This window comes from Heptranchias perlo, chromosome 22 (assembly GCF_035084215.1).
Source record: "Heptranchias perlo isolate sHepPer1 chromosome 22, sHepPer1.hap1, whole genome shotgun sequence".
Classification (NCBI taxonomy): Eukaryota; Metazoa; Chordata; class Chondrichthyes; order Hexanchiformes; family Hexanchidae; genus Heptranchias; species Heptranchias perlo.
The window spans coordinates 44,184,943-44,207,442 of record NC_090346.1 but is presented as its reverse complement, the minus strand read 5'-3'; the positions used below and the strand labels follow the sequence as shown (position 1 = coordinate 44,207,442).

The following is a 22,500-nucleotide window of genomic DNA, read 5'->3' as shown; positions in this document are numbered from 1 at the left end:
GCAGCAGACTGCTGATTTAATAGAGAGGATAAGTGCTGGGAGGACCCTATCACAGGAGAGGGGCTGTATGCAGATGAGCCTTGTGAGGGGAATTCCAAACACAGATGGTAGGTGGACCAGTTGAGACATTGAACTACAGTGCATTACGCATGATGACGTGTAATTCCATTTAAGAAGTGATAATGATCAGTGGGGGAGAGGGGAGGAAGAGTCTCAAGGTACCCAAGTAAAAAGGAGGCAGTGACCGTTCTCTTACCTTGCCTGCCTTTGTCAGGTCATTTCATTTTTGCCTGCACTGGTTAGGTGTCCTGGGGGTGAGGGAGGTGGTACTCAGTGCCACTGCCACTGCCCTCTATATAGCTCTGGGAAAACCTTTCACAGGCTTTCCTTCCATGTGAGCCCAGCAGTCTCTCCTCATCCATCAGAACCCAAAAGTCTGCATTGGACAAGTTCTGGGCTCACTGCTTTGGTCTCCTAGTTGCCTGTGAATTGGCTGGGACTGCTTTACCACTCCTAAAAGTAAAAGCCAACCTTATGAAAGTCGACTTGAAAGAGCACCGAAACCCCCTGGTAAGAAATCCCTGCAGTTGTACATTCTGACAAAAGTTGGAGGAATTAAGAAAATAGGAACAGGAGTGGGCCATTTAGCCCCTCGAGCCTGTTCCGCCATTCAATGAGATCATGGCTGATTTGTGACCTAACTCCATATACCCGTCTTAGCCCCATATCCCTTAATACCTTTGGTTAACAAAAATCTATCAATCTCAGATTTAAAATTAACAATTGAGCTAGCATCAACTGCCGTTTGAGGAAGAGAGTTCCAAACTTCTACCACCCTTTGCGTGTAGAAGTGTTTCCTAACTTCACTCCTGAAAGTCCTGGCTCCAATTTTTAGGCTATGTCCCCTAGTCCTAGACTCCCCAACCAACGGAAATAGTTTCTCTCTAACTACCCTATCAGTTCCCCTTAATATCTTGAAAACTTCGATCAAATCACCCCTTAATCTTCTAAATACCAGGGACTGCAACCCTAGTTTGTGTAATCTCTCCTCGTAATTTAACCCTTGGAGTCCAGGTATCATTCTAGTAAAACTACGCTGCACTCCCTCCAAGGCCAATATAGCCTTCCTAAGTTGTGGTGCCCAGAACTGAACACAGTGCTCCAGGTGTGGTCTAACCCAGGGCTTTTTATAGCTGTAGCATAACTTCAACCCCCTTGTATTCTAGTCCTCTAGTTATAAAGGCCAGCATTCCATTAGCCTTTTTGATTATTTTCTGTACCTGTCCATGACATTTTAATGATCTATGTACATGGACCCCTAACTCTCTTTGGACCTCCACTGTTTTGAGCTTTTCACCATTTAGAAAGTACTCTGATCTATCCTTTTTAGGTCCTTTTTATCTCACACTTGCCTACATTGAAATCCATTTGCCACAGTTTTGCCCATTCACTTAATCTATTAATATCTCTCTGTAATTTTATGCTTCTGTCTACATTGGAGAAACCACCTGACCCTCCAGGAAGCTGCAATAAGTTTCCTACTGGAGAGGGCACAGAACCTGTTACCACTTGATAGGCTTCCCAAGATTCCAGGATTGTTAATAGATGCAACCCATGTGACTATTGGAGCTCCACGTGTGAGCATGAATGCATATGTACAGGAAAGTATACTATTCCATGTACCGGTGGTTTCTGACCACAACGTGTGATGCCATGGAATAATACTACTAATAATATTTAAGGGAAAGCTAGATAAGTACATGAGGGAGAAAGGAATAGAAGGTTATGCTTGATAGGGTTAGTTGAAGAGGGGTGGGAAGAGGCTCGTATGGAGCATAAACACTGGCATAGACCAGTTGGCCGAATGGCCTGTTTCTGTGCTGTAAATTCTATGTAATACCTGTTATTCAGTAAGCACCCATGATTATTTCATTATGCAACGGTTCAGTACGCCTGCATTATTGAAGGTCCCAAAGAGAATAGCTGTAAGGAGGCTGTGGCGAGTATTTGCAGTCATGTCTCATATTAGTAACCCTGACACAGCAGCAGAGTGCATATAACGAGGCCCAATGCCAACACTTGAGTCGCTGCTGAGCACACCATAGGGATGTTGGAGCAATAACTCTGTAACAATGCAGGCTGATCTACATTGGCTCCCGGCCTGGCAAAGCCTTGATTTTAAAATTCTCATCCTCGTTTTCAAATCGCTCCACGGCCTCCCCCCACCACCGCACCCCCCACATCTCTGTAACCTCCTCCAGCCCTACAACCATCCGAGATCTCTGCGCTTCTCCAAATCCGGCTTCTTGCGCATCCCCGATTTTCATCGCTCCACCATTGACGGCCGTGCCTTCAGCTGCCTAGGCCCTAAGCTCTGGAACTCGCTCCCTAAGCCTCTCCACCTCTCTCTCCTCCTTTAAGACACTCCTTAATACCTACCTCTTTGACCAAGCTTTTGATCAAGTGTCCTAATATCGCCTTATGTCGCTTGGTCTCAAATTTGGTTTGATTACTCTCCTGTGAAGAGCCTTGGGATGTTTTACTACGTTAAAGGTGCAAGTTGTTATTTGGACCACTCAGGCAGGGTGCTGCTCTAGAGTTATTTTTCATCAGGTCTCCCTCAATGGCAGGCATATTGAATCCAGTAGGTTTTCATTGGGGTTGCTGCCATCTGTGTGAGACTTATCACTTTGGAAATGCCCAAACATCCTACTGACACCAATGTAAAAGCAGTTTGAGGTTACTCAAACTTTCAACACTGAGGGATGTTAGAAGACTTGTGCTGCGCTTGCAGTTTTAAGAAGTAGTTAGGGAGTAGAAACAATAGCCAAGCTTTTATGGGAATGACTGGGGTTGATGGAGATGAAAGATGTTTCCTTCTATGATCTTAACATATGAAACACTTGCCAAGATTAAAAATAACTAGAGTGTAAGCATTCCATTTAATACAAGACTCTACCAGGGTGCAAATGGAGAGGGAACTGTGAAACAGGTTCACCCATTAGGTGGCCAATAAAAACTTGCCTGAACATATTGTCCAGGGATTCAGCTACTGGGAATTCAGGATGTTAGAGATTTATTTTTAAAACATCAGGTTTCATACAAAAAAATTTAAAGTACATCAATCTCCTGTGCAATATTCTCATCACGAAACTAACACATCATCAAGGTTTGTATACAATGGAGACAAGCAAACAACCTGGATAATGATGAAAGGACAATCTTTGCCTAAGATAACCACGTAAGTGGACAAGCTTCCAAACACTTCAAACAAAACCACCATTGTTATGCAATATGAAAACTTATCAGCTGTGGTCGTTTACCGGTTGATGTGAGTTGCGCAGGGTAGGCACAGAATGCCGATGTCTCTGATGACCTTTACTTCTAAATGCACCGACAGTCATGCGGTAGAATGAGGAAATGCTCCAGCAAAGTCATTGGCAGAATTCCCACATGGTTACAATTGCTCATGATGAGCTGAATTCCTGGAGAAGTGCCAATAGGAAGTGTGCTAGACTTTGGAATTGTGCCTATATATTATACTCCTGTTAGCAAAGCCATCTGTGTTAAGGTAGCAAGATGCCCGCCACAGATGAAGGGATTTCAGCTGCATACTCACAGTGAGGTGAGATTGCTATTTCCTGATCTGTCCGTACGTACAGCTGATAAAGCACCAACAGATCAGCTAAGGGGATATACTTTTACCATGGCTGTTCCTGTAATCAATAAAGCTCGATAATTCATATTTCTGTATTCATATTCCTCATGGTGGGGGTGGGGTGGGAACTGACCTATGTTCAGGAGGTAAGTAACCAAACCACAGGAAATGACAAATAAGGGAAGAATCCACATTATTAGGAGTGATCACAGAATTAAACTATGGAGCAAAAGAGATCTGCAAGGGTTTGTGCTATGTCATTTTGGATTACTGTGATGACTATCTGATCTTTCGATGCAAAAAGGAAATCGGGTGGAGTGTAAAACGGGCTGCTGATTCACTATTGCCTATTCTACCCTACTGCCCAAGATCAATTTCACCCCCAATGAATCAAATGAAGATTCAACAAGTTCTGGGCTTTTGCAGTAAATGCAGATGAATAGCAATTTTTGAACAAAAGTCAATGGGCCAGAATTTGCTGTCAAAATAACGGTGAGGCTAATAGTGTTCATCGTTATTTATGCGCAAATGGTACATCAACTCCAGGCGAGGGGCAGATGCGCGGTTAAACATGGAAATCCAAAAGTTCCTCTCCGAGATGTGCCACTCCGCCGTCAACTTTGCGTAAACAGCATCTCGCTGTCTGCCTCCCCTTTCAAATGCATTGAACGGCGTGCAGTTGCTGTATTTTTTTTTATTCGTTCATGGGATGTGGGCATAACTGGCAAGGCCAGCATTTATTGCCCATCCCTAATTGCCCTTGATTGCACAGTAGATACGAACTAAACTCATCACAGAAAGTTAAGTCTTGTCCATTTCAATATAAGTACCCTTTTAACGACGTGATAAGTGTTATTTGTTACCAGTCAACCTTTCTGACACTGAAAGTTAACGATTACAAGTCTCATTCCTTCACGTTTTAATTGTTGTTGGAGATTTTGAACATTTTAAATTTTTAATAAAAACTTTTCCTTTCTGTCTCTTTTTTCTCTCTCTTAATCCAATCTTTCTTTCCCTCTCTTTATTTCTGTTTCTGTACCCGATTTGGCTTTGAATTCACCCACTCTAATTTACACTGCCTTCTCAGTCCTTGCGCTGTTAATTTCACAATCCTTCAATCCGATTGGTTAAGGAGATACACAGTTGCTTGCCCTGGTCACTCAGGTCCGAGATGCCCTGTTTCCCTCGCTGTGCTCTTATCAGCTCGCACTTTCAGCAACTTGCCACGCAAAGAAAAATTAAAAACCTAAACGTGCAAGGGCAAGTAGGACTAAAGGCAAATGCTGTTAGATGCCCTGCTGCAGCAAATTATGGCCCAATATATTTGTAGAAACTGAAATTGCACAATAATTCAAAGAGATATGTGCACCCCAAACATTATTCCTATCCAGAGTAACCACCCAGGTACTGTGGTGGTGGACAATTAAACAACTAATGGGAGAAGGAGGCTCTGCAAACATCCCCATCCTCAATGATGGCGGAGTCCAGCACGTGAGTGCAAAAGACAAGGCTGAAGCGTTTGCAACCATCTTCAGCCAGAAGTGCCAAGTGGATGATCCATCTCAGCCTCCTCCCGATATCCCCACCATCACAGAAGCCAGTCTTCAGCCAATTCGATTCACTCCACGTGATATCAAGAAACGGCTGAGTGCACTGGATACAGCAAAGGCTATGGGCCCCGACAACATCCCGGCTGTAGTGCTGAAGACTTGTGCTCCAGAACTAGCTGCGCCTCTAGCCAAGCTGTTCCAGTACAGCTACAACACTGGCATCTACCCGACAATGTGGAAAATTGCCCAGGTATGTCCTGTCCACAAAAAGCAGGACAAATCCAATCCGGCCAACTACCGCCCCATCAGTCTACTCTCAATCATCAGCAAAGTGATGGAAGGTGTCGTCGACAGTGCTATCAAGCGACACTTACTCACCAATAACCTGCTCACTGATGCTCAGTTTGGGTTCCGCCAGGACCACTCGGCTCCAGACCTCATTACAGCGTTGGTCCAAACATGGACAAAAGAGCTGAATTCCAGAGGTGAGGTGAGAGTGACTGCCCTTGACATCAAGGCAGCATTTGACCGAGTGTGGCACCAAGGAGCCCTAGTAAAATTGAAGTCAATGGGAATCAGGGGAAAAACTCTCCAGTGGCTGGAGTCATACCTAGCACAAAGGAAGATGGTAGTGGTTGTTGGAGGCCAATCATCTCAGCCCCAGGACATTGCTGCAGGAGTTCCTCAGGGCAGTGTCCTAGGCCCAACCATCTTCAGCTGCTTCATCAATGACCTTCCCTCCATCATAAGGTCAGAAATGGGGATGTTCGCTGATGACTGCACAGTGTTCAGTTCCATTCGCAACCCCTCAGATAATGAAGCAGTCCGAGCCCGCATGCAGCAAGACCTGGACAACATCCAGGCTTGGGCTCACAAGTGGCAAGTAACATTCGTGTCAGATAAGTGCCAGGCAATGACCATCTCCAACAAGAGAGAGTCTAACCACCTCCCCTTGACATTCAACGGCATTACCATCGCCGAATCCCCCACCATCAACATCCTGGGGGTCACCATTGACCAGAAACTGAACTGGACCAGCCATATAAATACTGTGGCTACTAGAGCAGGTCAGAGGCTGGGTATTCTGCGGCGAGTGACTCACCTCCTGACTCCCCAAAGCCTTTCCACCATCTACAAGGCACAAGTCAGGAGTGTGATGGAATACTCACCACTTGCCTGGATGAGTGCAGCTCCAACAACACTCAAGAAGCTCGACACCATCCAAGATAAAGCAGCCCGCTTGATTGGCACCCCATCCACCACCCTGAACATTCACTCCCTTCACCACCGGCGCACCGTGGCTGCAGTGTGCACCATCCACAGGATGCACTGCAGCAACTCGCCAAGGCTTCTCCGACAGCACCTCCCAAACCCGCGACCTCTACCACCTAGAAGGACAAGAGCAGCAGGCACATGGGAACAACAAAGGAGAGCTTTTTGAGCCAGCATGTAGAAAGTCCTACAAGAGAGGGGGCGGTACTGGACCTAATTCTAGGGAATGTGGCCGGCCAAGTGGAAGAAGTGCTAGTAGGTGAGCACTTTGGTGACAGTGACCATAATTTGGTGAGATTTAAGGTGGTCATGGAAAAGGACAGGGAGGGGCCGGAAATAAAGGTTCTAAATTGGGGGAAGGCCGATTTTAATAGGATAAGGCAGGATCTGGCCAAAATGGACTGGGATCAGCTGCTTGTAGGAAAATCCGCATCGGAGCAATGGGAGTCTTTCAGAAGGGAGATTGAGACCATACAATGGCAACATGTTCCCGTAAAGGTCAAGGGTGGTTCCAAGAACTCCAGGGAACCTTGGATGTCAGGGGATATACGAGAATGGATTAGGAAAAAAAGGAGGGCTTTTGGCAGATACAAAAGGCTAAAGACGGAGGAAGCCCTAGAGGAGTACAAAAACTGCAGGGGGATACTTAAAAAAGAAATTAGGAGATCAAGGAGGGGCCATGAAATAACACTGGCGAGCAAAATAAAGGAAAATCCTAAGATGTTTTATAAGTATATTAAGGGTAAGAGGATGACTAGGGAAAAAATAGGGCCCATTAGGGACAAAAATGGCAATCTGTGTGTGGAGCCAGCAGATGTAGGAGGGGTTCTAAATGAATTTTTTGCATCTGTTTTCACTATGGAGAAGGACGATGTAGACATAGAAATACGGCAGGGGGACTGTGATATACTCGAACATATTAACATCGAGCGGGAGGAGGTATTGGCGGTTTTAGCAGGCCTAAAAATGGATAAATCCCCAGGCCCGGACGAAATGTATCCCAGGCTACTGTGTGAGGCAAAGGAGGAGATTGCGGGGGCTCTGACACATATATTCAGAACCTCTCTGGCCACAGGGGATGTGCCAGAGGACTGGAGAACCGCTAATGTAATACCATTATTCAAGAAGGGGAGTAGGGAAAAACCGGGGAACTACAGGCCAGTGAGCCTAACATCAGTGGTAGGAAAATTATTGGAAAAAATTCTGAAGGACAAAATTAGTCTCCACTTGGAGAAGCAAGGATTAATCAGGGATAGTCAACATGGCTTTGTCAAGGGAAGATCATGTCTGACTAATTTGATTGAATTTTTTGAGGGGGTGACTAGGCATGTGGATGAGGGTAACGCAGTGGATGTGGTATACATGGATTTCAGTAAGGCCTTCGATAAAGTCCCGCACAGGAGACTGGTCAAGAAGGTACGAGCCCATGGAATCCAGGGTGCCTTGGCACTTTGGATACAAAACTGGTTTAGTGGCAGAAGGCAGAGGGTGATGGTCGAAGGTTGTTTTTGTGACTGGAAGCCTGTGGCCAGTGGGGTACCACAGGGATCGGTGCTGGGTCCCTTGCTGTTTGTGGTCTACATTAATGACTTGGATATGAATGTAAAAGGTATGATCAGTAAGTTCGCTGATGATACAAAAATTGGTAGGGTGGTAAATAGCGAGGAGGATAGCCTCAGTCTGCAGGACGATATAGATGGGTTGGTCAGATGGGCGGAACAGTGGCAAATGGAATTTAACCCGGAAAAGTGCGAGGTGATGCACTTTGGAGGGACTAACAAGGCAAGGGAATACACAATGAATGGGAGGACCCTAGGCAAGACAGAGGGTCAGAGGGATCTTGGTGTGCAAGTTCACAGATCCCTGAAGGCGGCGGAACAGGTAGATAAGGTGGTAAAGAAGGCATATGGGATACTTGCCTTTATTAGCCGAGGCATAGAATATAAGAGCAAGGAGGTTATGATGGAGCTGTATAAAACACTGGTTAGGCCACAGCTGGAGTACTGTGTGCAGTTCTGGTCGCCACACTACAGGAAGGATGTGATCGCTTTGGAGAGGGTGCAGAGGAGATTCACCAGGATGTTACCAGGGCTGGAGCGCTTCAGCTATGAAGAGAGACTGGGAAGATTGGGTTTGTTTTCCTTGGAGCAGAGGAGGCTGAGGGGGGACATGATTGAGGTGTACAAAATTATGAGGGGCACAGATAGGATGGATACTAAGGAGCTTTTTCCCTTCGTTGAGGGTACTATAACAAGGGGACATAGATTCAAGGTAAAAGGCGGGAGGTTTAGAGGGGATTTGAGAAAGAACTTTTTCACCCAGAGGGTGGTTGGAGTCTGGAACTCACTGCCTGAAAGGGTTGTGGAGGCAGGAACCCTCACAACATTCAAGAAGCATTTGGATGAGCACTTGAAATGCCATAGCATACAAGGCTACGGACCAAATGCTGGAATATGGGATTAGAGTGGACAGGGCTGATGGCCTGCGCGGACACGATGGGCCGAAGGGCCTCTATCCGTGCTGTATAACTCTATGACTCTATGAACACCACCTGCACGTTCCCCTCCAAGTCACACACCATCCCGACTTGGAAATATATTGCCGTTCCTTCATTGTCGCTGGGTCAAAATCCTGGAACTCCCTTCCTAACAGCACTGTGGGAGAACCGTCACCACACGGACTGCAGCGGTTCAAGAAGGCGGCTCACCACCACCTTCTCAAGGGCAATTAGGGATGGGCAATAAATGCTGGCCTCGCCAGCGACGCCCACATCCCGTGAACGAATAAAAAAAAAACTACCTTTAATTATTTTATAGTGGAACTTAATCTTGAAATGAATAGGTTATATTTTTATAAGATGGATTTTTGACAAGCCACGATTAGTAAATCAAGTTCCTTTTTCTTTTGAAATCGCTGCTCCTGTCAACAATGTATTCATTACCGTGAGTTATTCACCAAGGATAATCTCGATTTGTTGTCAAGGGGCCTTTTAATCAAGCTTCAACTGAATATCACAGGCTAGATGCGAATCCCTTAATCTCTGTTGTTAGCCTATGTGTAAACTGGGCAAAGCCATTCAGCATCTCACACTGGAAAATGCTGTGTATAAATTGAACTGTCACTCGTGTACACAAAATTAAGCTGTCATCATGCCCTCACATTGTTGATGTTTCAGCTCCAAAAACATTCAGCATGAAGGAAATTTTATTCTACTAATGAAATCTCTGTTAACAATAATGAGGAGTTACTGCCTGTGGAAAAATGTATTTGGCATCACAGAAAGGCTTCAAATATTGTCAGTTATTTTCATGCCATTTTGTTTTTATTCATTCATGGGATGTGGCCGTCGCTGGCGAGGCCGGCATTTATTGCCCATCCCTCATTGCCCTTGAGAAGGTGGTGGTGAGCCGCCTTCTTAAACCACTGCAGTTCGTATGGTGAAGGTTCTCCCACAGTGCTGTTGGGTAGGGAGTTCTAGGATTTTGACCCAGTGACGATGAAGGAACGGCAATATATTTCCAAGTCAGGATGGTGTGTGACTTGGAGAGGAAAGTGCAGGTGGTGTTGTTCCCATGTGCCTTCAGCTCTTGTCCTTCTAGGCGGTAGAGGTCGCGCGTTTGGGAGGTGTTGTCGAAGAAGCCTTGGCGAGTTGCTGCAATGCATCTTGTAGATGGTACACACTGCAGCCACCCTGTGCTGGAGGTGGAGGGAGTGGATGTTTAAGGTGGTAGATGGGGTGCCAATCAGGTGGGCTCCTTTGTCCTGGATGGTGTCAAGCTTCATGAACGTTGTTGGAGTTGCACTCATCCAGGCAAGTGGAGAATATTCCATCACCCTCCTGACTTGTGCCTTGTAGATGGCAGAAAGGCTTTGGGGAGTCAGGAGGTGAGTCACATGCCGCAGAATACCCAGCCTCTGACCGGCTCTTGCAGCCACAGTATTTATGTGGCTGGTCCAGTTATGTTTCTGGTCAATGGTGACCCCCAGGATGTTGATGGTGGGGGATTCAGTGATGGTAATGCCGCTGAATGTCAAGGGGAGGTGGTTAGAATCTCTCTTGTTGGAGATGGTCATTGCCTGGCACTTGTGCGGCGCGAATGTTACCTGCCACTTATCAGCCCAAGCCTGGATGTTGTCCAGATCTTGCTGCTTTGTATACACCTGTAACATTGTTTGCACTCATTGCTCAGGACTTATTCTGCAAAATTCCTGCAAACTAACATGATAGCTTGAGTTCGATGGATAGTTCATACTTTGTATTTGGAAAACTATTTTACTGGATCTCCAAGTCTGAGCTTTGGATTCAGATTTCTTAATTATTCATTGTAAGGAATAATTGGTCTTATCTCTGTTGGTATTCCTGGGTGGGACAGAAGTGTCTACATTGATTTGAACCAAGCACACTGAATGGTGGAGAGTGGGAGTGTGGGAAGCTGAACTCAACCAAATCTGGCCCAGTTCAAATGACCTACTTATGATCACTGCTCATACAACTTTGCAATGCAGGAGTGCTTATAGTGGGATTGTTTGAAGTCAAAGTAAACATTCAAAACTTTTCAAAAATTAATATTTTTTAACAATGTGTTTTAATCCATGATTCGCAAACTATGCTATTTTCTAGAGATTAATTAATTTTTGGCAAATCATTCCTAATATACTGTGACTTTATCAGTGCTGTTTTCCTCTTCCATTCTATTGAACATTGCAGGACTCAATCCCCATACTAAATTATTCAGAATGGTCAGAGATCTACTGGTCAGTACTGAGTTTAGCAAAAGTTAACCTTACAGATAGATCACTGGAAACTAAAGCGACATTAAGGGATTGAATTTCTGCGGCAGTTCTCCCGATTGTCCGCCATAACTTCGGCAGAAGATTTACGGAAACCTGAGAGAAATGGCGTAAAGACCGTTTACACCATTTCTCCAGAGTTTCCGCGGATGATTGGGAGAACCGCTGTGGAAATTCAAGGCCTAAGGTTTCGATTATCTATACTGTCCATGCTAATGATGATCAATTAAGATCATCCCTCCACAAGACCAACCCTCTCAGCATAATTCAGTTGTTTTTGTTTGGGTGTGAGTAGTTATTATTAGAATAGTTTAAATTTAGGGAACTACTTTCACTTCAGTATTTTGGTCAGGTTGGCTCAGTTGATAACACTCTTACATCGGGTCAGAGGTGTGGGTTGAAGTCTCACTCCGGGATTTGAACATGTAAATTAGGCTGACACTCCTATTGAGGATATGCCTCATTGCCATCCTTTGGATGACATTTTAAACTAATGTCCTGTCTACCTGTTACAAGGGTTTGAGTGGATGTTAAAGATCCCATGACACCATTTGAGGAAGTTCTTCAAGTGTTCTGGCTGACATTCCTCCCTCAATCAACACCACCAAAAACAGAGTAACTGTTTCTTATTATGTTGCTGTTTGATGGATGTGTGCAAAATGGCTTCCACATTTGCCTACATAAATATAGTCATTTCTAATCAAATTAATTGTATGTGAAATGGTTTAAGATATTTCTGAGATGTAACAAGGCATTATATAAATGCAAATCTCTCTTTTGAAATACAAGGCAAGTGTTTTTATTTTTAAAAACTGTAAAAAGTATTAAGGCTAGTGAATGAAAAGGAAACACATATTGCTTGAAACAGTGAGTGAACTTTTACTCAAGATTGCAGGGATGGATATTTGTTTTATTAAATTTTCTACTGTTAAGGCCATTATTTGAATTGAATAATCTATTTGATTCCAATACACCAGTGTGAGATCTCATTTTCAGTAGTACAGTGTACCAGGTGGAATGATGAATGTGCCTTTATACAAGGATAATAGGTGAGTTGGATTAATCAAGAAATATCTATTGCATGGCACCGAGAAGGCTCTGTGAATAAAATGATAATATTGTTAAATAGTGCTAGCTGCTCATTTTTAAAAGGGACATTATGCTATTCAGTAATGTCAAACAATATCCAACAAAATATACTTTACTTTATGACATTCAAAAACTGTACATAAGTGACCCAGCAGGATAGACATATTGGCCTAGGTTTTCCAATCATGGCATCAACAGTTACCCATTTAAAATGAATGGGTTGCCATTGGTGTTTAAATTGGAAATCCTAGGCAATTGCATTCTCTGTATTGAAGAACCAGTGTTCCAGGCATTTCTGATAGAATTGCAGTGCTTCTTTTCACCAAGGTGCTGTTGATACCCTCGCCTGGGGATATAGTGCACTTGACTAGCCATCTTGAACAATGGGCTAACTAGTGGGGTACGGTGGCTGCCCCAGGGTGCAGTACTCTGGCCATATATAGCTCAAAAGAGACATCTCAAAGGTAATTTATTTGAAGATACAAGGGCCACCTAGCCCATATATCAATTCATTTTCAGTATCTAAGGGTTGGTACAACTGCTAACTTTAGTTTAGACACAGTTCCTTGCGACCTTGCTAAAATGGGTCAAATACGCGCTGAAAGTAGCAGAACGTTTAGCAGTGCTGTGTGCTAGTAAGCTGTGCAGCTTTAAGGAGGTTACATTCCAGTAGACCCATATACACAGTTGGTCCCTAAGCCTTGGCTCCTGCCAACTTGCGCTTAAATTCTCTGAGCTTAGGTAGGTGGGGTGCATCTTTATGATGAGAGAATGTACACTCCATGTTGGGCAGAGGGAAACTTTGCTATTGTGGATTTCACGGTTGTTTCGTTTGATAACTCAAGAATGATGAAGGGTTTCTGCACACATCAGACACCTGGTTGACCTAAGTGAAAAAGTATAACATGTTTTTGTTTTCACGTTTCTTTTCATGCTTCTATCTTTACAGAATGCGAAAGCGTCACCAAAAAAGCCAGCAGTTCCAGTTTGGCACCAAACTGGGAATGAATTCCCCTTGCTGAGAAAAACTGGGAATGAAGTCACTTTCTGATTAAAAATGAAGTCATCCCTCTGCTTAGAACTGAGAATGAACTCATCCATCTGATCAAAAACTGGGAATGAACTCATCCTTCAAATATAAACTGAGGAAATTGGTCTCTGATTCTGCATTTAAACAAACGTTGTTGAAAAGGAAAGGTATTCAAATAATAGTTCTTGACTAATTAAATGGATTTAAGCAATCATTGAAACTTGTTACAGCACTTCATTAGATTTTTAGTGAGGCATTGCATGATTTCTGTATTTCCATATTAAAATGCAGTCATCACTTTTGCTTTGGCTACAAATATAAACATTATTTCTGAATATTTTAAATAGCCCCCAGCTGTACTTGAAACTATTAATAGAACAAATGGATTTTATTCAACGGATGTCACCAATTCTGATCGAGAAGGGGCTACAATTGTTCCATTAACACTGTCAAAAAAGAACAAGTGCGATGTTTTGAATTAGTTGTCTATCCTACATCGAGTACAGTGCAAGAGAGGAAACAGATGGTTGTAAAAAAGTTGGGGTGAGCTGAATCAGTAGTTAAACAATTGAATGTAATAGAATAAGAAAAGTACATGAAATTAACAACCTTCTTTCAAATTTAGTATAGTGTAAAATACCTTTTTCATTATGGGTTGGATTTATCATTTAGAAAAAACTCAAATAACTCAATTAGTTTTGGATTGGAATTTGTTGTTAGAGAGTTTCCTTTTAATTTGTGGTTACCATTATTAAGGTCCTTAATCTGTGTTGTGAGAGGGTCCTTTGCTCTACATAGTATTTACCAAAATGTTATAAGAAAACTAGATGGCTCTAAACCTGTGACAGTGCATAACATTTGGAAATACAGTCAGCTAAGCGATCGGTTATATTACATTTCCTTCATTGGTGAAAACTATGTCACACTGATGCAGGAAGTGCAGCATAAATCCAGCTTCTCTGCAGCAAACCACAAGCAATTTGAATTTTCTTTAGCGGTGCGAGACCAGCTGGGGGAGTCACATAACTTCAGCTTTACGCTTGTTACTGGATAGATGCAGCTGGTGCAAAGCTAAATGTTGAAAGTCTTCAAGCAGTCTACTGAACCACCTTTTAATAAAGGTTAAGCTTTTAATGTTAGGAGGAGTTGACAGGATGGCAAGCCCTTTCGTATTTTTAAAGATTACACCACCAGTTGGAGGCCGATAAACTGAGCTCTGTGCATACGCTTGAGGACGCTTGCACAGAGCTCCGTTTTGCCTGATCAGGCAGCATAAATCCACACTGTCCACTGACAGCATGCTAAAACTAGTACAGGTGTCCAACTGGGATGTACAGAATTGCTGACATGCAGACTGAGAACCCTACATATAGAAACAATGAAAACTGTGACAATTTAAGGAGCAAATTCTGATTGTTGTGATACTTTTACATTTGAATATAGCATTAAAGTATATTTTGGCCAGGGTGTCTAAACGGCAGTTAAAAATGGCCTATTTCATAATTAATTTCACAGTTCAAAATTAAAACACCACAATGAAGCTTTTTTAAATACAAAACTGTTAATAATTTTACTCTTAAATTGTTTTCAAGCGAAATTTAATAGTGGACTAGCTACGTTGGGTGAATTTGTGCATTGAGTATTATTTGGCAGATAATGAGAATATTTTGTACTTCAATCATTTCTAAGCATTATGTTTGGAATGAATGGTAAGTGGTTTGGAATTCAATGAATGGATTGGGTATCCATTTATCAGGTGTCAGCTGTACCAGGTATTCACATTAACATATTAATGTCCCAGTGAATGCATATCATACTTCTTTCAATTCCAAGCCTGGTAGTGCAAACCAATTATATTGCCAAAATAGGAAAACATAGGAACAGGAGTAGGCCATTCAGCCCCTCATGCCTGCTCCGCCATTTGATAAGATCATGGCTGATCTGTGATCTAACTCCACATACCCGCCTTTGGCCCATATCCCTTAATACCTTTGATTGCCAAAAAGCTATCTATCTCAGATTTAAATTTAGCAATTGAACTAGTATCAATTGCCATTTGCAGAAGAGAGTTCCAAACTTCTACCACCCTTTGTGTGTAGAAATGTTTTCTAATCTCGCTCCCGAAAGGTCAGGCTCTAATTTTTAGATAGTGCCCCCTACTCCTAGAATCCCCGACCAGCGGAAATAGTTTCTCTCTATCCACCCTATCTGTTCCCCTTAATATCTTATAAACTTCGATCAGATCACCCCTTAACCTTCGAAACTCCAGAGAATACAACCCCAATTTGTGTAATCTCTCCTCGTAACTTAACCCTTGAAGTCTGGGTATCATTCTAGTAAACCTACGCTGCACTCCCTCCAAGGCCAATATGTCCTTCCGAAGGTGCGGTGCCCAGAACTGCTCACAGTACTCCAGGTGCGGCCTAACCAGGGTTTTGTATAGCTGCAGCATAACTTCTGCCCCCTTGTATTCTAGTCCTCTAGATATAAAGGCCAGCATTCCATTAGCCTTATTGATTATTTTCTGCACCTGTTCATGATCAATGTACCTGAACCCCTAAGCCCCTTTGGACATCCACTGTTTTTAACATTTTACCATTTAGAAAGTACCCTGTTCTATCCTTTTTTGATCCAAAGTGGATGACCTCACATTTGTCTGCATTGAATTCCATTTGCCACAGTTTTGCCCATTCACCTAATCTATCAATATCGCTCTGTAATTTTATGTTTTCATCTACACTGCTTACAATGCCACCAATCTTTGTGTCATCGGCAAACTTAGATATGAGACTTTCTATGCCTTCATCTAAGTCATTAATAAATATTGTGAATAATTGAGGCCCCAAGACAGATCCCTGCAGGACTCCACTAGTCCCATCCTGCCAATGTGAATACTTACCCATTATCCCTACTCTCCGTCGCCTTTCGCTCAGCCAACTTCCTAACCAAGTCAGTACTTTTCCCTCGATTCCATGATGCTGGTATGAAAGTTTGCCCTCTGGTTCTGAATTGCACACTGGGATAATACCAGTATCAGTACAAACTAAAGTGTAGTATGCCTAGTGTCATGCTGAAAGGAACCTCCAATGTCTCCAGCAGCAAGAAAACACATTTTTTGAATATGAAAATATCTGTAGTTCAGATCTAAATTTAAGAAGAATAAATTGAAGGGGATCACCAATGCATATGTAAATGTCCTAAAGACACGAGGCACCATACTACCAAATGATCCAAAAAGAAACTAACGGAAATTTTCACGAGAATGCTTCCACATTCAAAAAAATATTGAGTGCATTTTGTGGCCAGGTTTTGCAATTGTAGAGGTTGTGGCAATTATATGAGCATTCAGCTAAGAACTTCACATGAAGCACATTCTTAGCATCATACCTTTTAAAGGTGTTATATCTGAAAGTGTGGCCTGAGAGGTGTCACACCTGAAAGTGTCACCTTTTAAAATTCTCATCCTTATCTTCAAATCCCTCCATGGCCTCGCCCCTCTCTATCTCTGTAACCTCCTCCAGCCCCACAACTCTCTGCGCTCTTCCAATTCTGGTCTCTTGCACACTTCCAATTTTAATCGCTCCACCATTGGCAGCCGTGTCTTCAGGGGCCGAGACCCTAAGCTCTGAAATTCCCTCCCTAAACCTCTCCGTCTCACCACCTCTCTCCTTTTAGATGCTCCTTAAAATCTACCTCTTTGACCAAGCTTTTGGTCACCTGTCCTAATATCTCCTTATGTGGCTAGGCGTCAAATTTTATTTGATAACGCTCCTGTGAAGCGCCTTGGGACTTTTTACTACGTTAAAGGTGCTATATAAATGCAAGTAGTTGTTGTCCATATGGCAAACAATTATAATCAGCTTAGATAACCACTGTTTGCTAACCAAATTTAAACGTTAAAAAAAGTATGATGCTATGTGTGTCAGACTCATGGCTTTATATAGATCTGAAGTTTTTAGCTGAGGGGTCATGTAATTATCACAACCACTAACACCTGTAAGTACCAATGAAGCATGAGTAATTAGCAGAAACCTGAGCTCTCATTCATGAATCAGGAAGTACCACAGAACCGAACAATCAAATCACTCAAGTAATTTCTTCACATTATTTTCAGCTGCCATTTTCGTTCCTTCACCCAAGTCAATGCATCAAAGAAATAACATTGCTGGCATATCAAGCAATACATTTCTAGAAACAAAAAAATCACACAATAAACTCAGTAATGTTAAAAATGCCGGCAAGAAGTTTCCCTAAATACGCCTGTGTTTTCTGTTTGCAGGCTGAATTAGAAATTTCAGCCAACCTTTGTGTGCTGGGTATATCCAAGTGTTATGAACAAATTGTGCGTGTATGTGTGTGACAAGATAGATGGAAGTTGTCGTTTTCTCCCTACCTCTGTGGAACAATGCCCAGAGCGTCTTGTGACATCCAGGCATAAAGTTTCCAAATAAATGTGAAGCACAAGTCATGGAAAAAAATATTTATACAGTTTAAACCATTAAATAAAAATTCTGAGTCAATGGTGTAGTTTGGGACGAGGGTTATATTGTATTGCTGAGTGGGATTGATGTTTGTTCCAGGGTCAGAGGGGGATGTTTATGAGCCTCTTTGATACCAACCTCCAAGGTTGAAGATGGAGTTGGTCAATCAACCAGGCCCAGACTTGTTTAGGTGCTGGTCACTGGAGATAGGGAGGGGTAAACGTCCCTGCGCAGTACTACACCAAATACAGCCTCAGCAAGAACTATAAATCTACAGTGCGACGTAAGGGGGAAGACAGGGACATTTTCTGTATCTATTCATTAACTGAGAAAAAAGAAGTAAGCTTTAGGAAGGCAGGAGGAAAGAATAAATAAATAAAATGGCACTTTAATCAAATACTGGAAATCCTTTGTTGAAAGCAGAGGTAAAAAAATTATAATGTAAATAATTGGAAATAAGAGGTTGTGGGGAGAGAGGTACAAATAAAGCTACTTGCACCTTAAGAACTCTTTCTATAATATCATGTACCCAGCTTTTCTGCTGTCAGTGTAAAGGAAACAAGTTATTTGACTAGCGATGTGCGCCTAAAATTTCCACAGAGCTCCTCTTGATCCCCACCATGACTTTGATGGAAGATTGGCAGAAATGGCAGAGAAACAGCGTAAACGACAGAAATTTTACTCTGTAGGGGGCGATTTCCGCGTCGCTAGCACTTCGTTTGTGCTTAAAAACGGGCGGTAACGGGACCAAAATTACGCAACAGGTGGAAGCACTGACGTACTGCGTTGTCCAAATCTCCCGTCTGAACCAAGCGAGAGGCTCATGCATATATGCAGATAGGGCCCCTGGTGCCATTTTTGTCTTAGCCCACCTGACTAGGGCCAGTTCCTACTCCGGCCCAACGATCATGGATGGTGCAAGTTGGCCATTTCCATCGCAAATTAAAGGAACCCTCAGCTACGGTCAGGGAAAGTTGGAAAGAGAAACAGTTTTATGGCAATTGCTTGTGGATTTTGCGCTTTGGGACATTTTTCTACATTTAAAGCGCTGTATAAATACGAATTGTCGTTGTTAAAGGCATTTAGTTTTAGTTGCTGTAGTAGGTTCTGCAAACAGCAACATATGAAATGGAAGAAAAGATTGGCACTGAGGATGAAAGTGAGGAAAATTAAAATGTCTTTTACTTCAATAACTAGAAAATCTTACAGGAAAATTAAATAGCAGTATTAAGTATAAAAGTTAAATACAATCAATTATAGTTATATTCACCATAATCTGAGGCAGCAACTTGAAATGACTAGTTGAAATACCTCCTGGCTGTGTCAATGACACAGTAGTAATTCTGTGCAAGACATAATCATTATATGTCTGCGTTAAGTATGCTTCATCATAGAATGATACACTGGTTCATGTACACTTTTATATGTAAAGTGCAACACATTGTATATAAAATGCACTTGGAATATATGATGGATGTGCACAACATTATGTGATAGATGTATGCAACCTTTGTGCACTATACAGATGAAAAACATGAGATATATGTTATTGAGGTTTGACTATTTCAGGGTGTTTCAGCCTTGCATTTTTATCAGCTGTAGCAAAGTTCAAAAAGCAATGGGGGTGGAGGAACTTCCAGATTTTCTCATTTCACAACTTGCATTCCTGTGCTAAGGTTTTAATTAACTCCTGGGCAGAAGTAGTAATATGACTCCTGATATCTTGCCTTTGTTATAAGGTTTGATTAATCTTCATAATTTTAATTGATATACTCCTCCGCCTGGTATTTTGAAAGGTCCAAGGTATCACCCTGAAATAACACGTTGTTATTGTGCCTTAACATCACTAAAGATGATAAAAATGTTTGAAGTAGTCAAGTCGTCATGGGTGAAATGAAGACACTTTGATAAATGAAGACATAGGCTAGAAAAATCCCAAGGATAAGTTCAGAAATTGTAAGGCAAGCGGATTCTCTTGCAGTGTATCTCCACAACATCATTGGTACAATAGCGTCTTTATAATCTTTTCACAGACGGCCTCTATAGATTTTTACTTTTAGAAAATAGATTATTTTAATGACTGTGTTCAATTTAGCTAATCGCAGCCTGATAGGGGAGCTATAATTGGCCACAGCATTTTACAAAGGGAACAAGATTCCTGACATCTATCCAGTTATCCCTGTTGAAAAATGCATGTGTGGGCATAGCATCGGAAAGGGATCAAACTCAATTATGATGCATTCATAGCTGAATAGCCTACTGATATTCAATTCCAGGATTCTCATGAAGAATAACTACTTGGGTGAAGTACTGGAGGCTGGCTGGCACCCCTAGAGTCAACATCAGTCTGAACTTCATGAAAGGAGGAGAGGAAGTTTGGAGGGATAATTTAAGTGTTTAAACAGATCAAATTTGGTTAGTTAATGGACTGTAAAAATAGCTATGTCACCAATCATACACAGCAAATACAACCATAGCATCCCATGATGTCCCTCCTGAGTGAAATAAACGTGCACAGAGCTCCACAGAGCAACCCTATAAATGTGACTGACTGCAAAACGATTTATAAAAATTCTTTGGTTGTGATGCTATGGTTGGCCTTATTTTTCCTGCTCAAGGGAGGCCTACTCCTGATCACTATCCAGTGACTCTTGCTGGGAATGTACAGGTAATGTGACCCCCATGGCCATATAAACTTTTTAATGTTTAAGTACATTATTTTCAATGTTTAATAGTAATTTTAGCTATTAGCAAACTGTTGAAAATATAGCTTTAATTTTAGAATCTCAAGTTTATAACACTCAAGAAATACTAAATAATTCGCTATACGTGCAAAATGTCTACTGTGTCTACCCCTACCTAAATATTTCTGGAATTTCCATTGTTTTCAGAAGGAATTCCTGTTATTCTTGAGTTTTTTGGGTTGAAGAGGTTAAAGCTGAGGCCAGTGTAAACACAATATTGACTATGTAGCCTTGTGTAAGTTTTATGATTAGACTAAGATCTGAGGCTCCAAAACAAAACATTGCCAGCCTTGGTTTTCCCATCTTAGTAGTTTCTACATACATTAGTAAACGACTCTGGAATAGTAGCCTGGAAATTACTAAGAGTGATGTTATCATACTAACACTTAATGCATTCATGCCATTTTCCCCTCTCCACTGTTTTAATAGCGGCATTAACCTATTTACAATTTATTTGATATGAGTGTGTTAAGCATTTGTACAATAACATTGTTCATGGTAATTTCCAGGCTGCTAATCATAGAATTCTTGTAAAAGAGATGAAAATGCTGAGTCAGTTAAGTGACTCAACTTTAGGTGATAACAACGATTTCATATTCTAGCACTTAGCCTGGTGTCTGGTTGTAAATGATCTAACATCTCCCAAAAATATTGGCTGAAAGGGCATCGGCACTGATTATAATCATGGCTAATCTAACAGGGGACTTCTCAATGGAAAATGTTTCGTCCTTTTGAACAACATTCCCTGCTCACTTGAGTCTTAGAGCCGAAACTCGATACTTTAATGTTGTGCTCAGGGAGTGGTAGTATGGAACCAGACAAGTAGGCCCAAATATCAGATGCTGAGCTCTGGATTCAGCAGGATTGACAGTTTTAGGTTTTTTTTAGGTTGCTTTGAGAGCATGCACGAGCCTCATTATAGTGCCAAAATTCATGTAGATTAATTTAAATAGATCCCACAATGAATCCCCCATATTATATGGCATCTGAACTCTGTGTGTGCTGCTTGACCATCTAAAATGATGCACTCTGGATCATTTTAAGAACTTCTATACTTCGCAATTATGAGATTTTTAATCTGAAGAAAAGAAAAACAAAAGTGACATTTGGATTTTCAGAAGATCAATTGGACCATCACTCACCCAAAAGTTACTTCAACATTCATTGTCCTACATGCAACCCCTACTAACCCAATTCACAAAAGAACTTTACCTTCTCCAGACCAAGTTCACAGAGATAATGTACTCCATTCAACTCCCCACCTTTTCACAAAGACCTATTTTCTCCTTCAACCCTCCAGTTCCTACTGCCATTCTTCCACTCCAACCCAGTTCAAGTTGGCTTTCTAGCACCACCTCTCACCCCAAGGTCTGGGTGGCAATCTCCTTCCTCAATCCTCTCAGTTAATGCTGGCATTCTCCTTCCCACCCCAAAACACCACTCTCAACTGCTGCATCTTTCCCCCTCCCTCTCCCCTTCAATTGCCATCCACTTCTCCCTTTCTTTGCCATCCATTCCCCACCACCATCACTCAGTCCAGCCCTTACCTGAGTCCAGCTGCCAATGTACCAGGCAAGGTTCCTCTCTCCTCTCAGTGTCACTACTAGTTCTATGGTAGGGATTGCCACGTCTGTATACCATAAGTGGGAACTCCTGTTCTCAGCACAGATCTGCCTACAGTATAGAGACTGCAATCCCTGCTATAACACTAGCAATGGCTGAGAATAGAGGGGGACCTGGTCCAATACCATAGGAACCTCAGGTAGAAGTGGCACTGGAGAGAGAAGGGCCCAGTTTGTCCTGATTGTTATCAGTAAATGCTGACACACTGACCAGGCCCCCAAAATGCTGTCACTATGAAATGCTGATGATTGGCATTTATACT

At 42.3% G+C, this 22,500-nt stretch overlaps 1 protein-coding gene across 2 annotated transcripts in view; it reads left to right on the top strand.

The window, feature by feature from the left end:
* The window catches only part of LOC137340951 (uncharacterized), a 47,522-nt gene extending 33,947 nt beyond the window's left edge, over positions 1–13,575 (top strand). For both annotated transcript variants that reach the window (XR_010966920.1, XR_010966919.1), the window contains one exon: positions 13,310–13,575. The gene's annotated coding sequence lies outside the window, so the exon portion shown is untranslated. The remainder of the gene's footprint in view (positions 1–13,309) is intronic.
* The last annotated feature ends 8,925 nt before the right edge of the window (positions 13,576–22,500 follow it).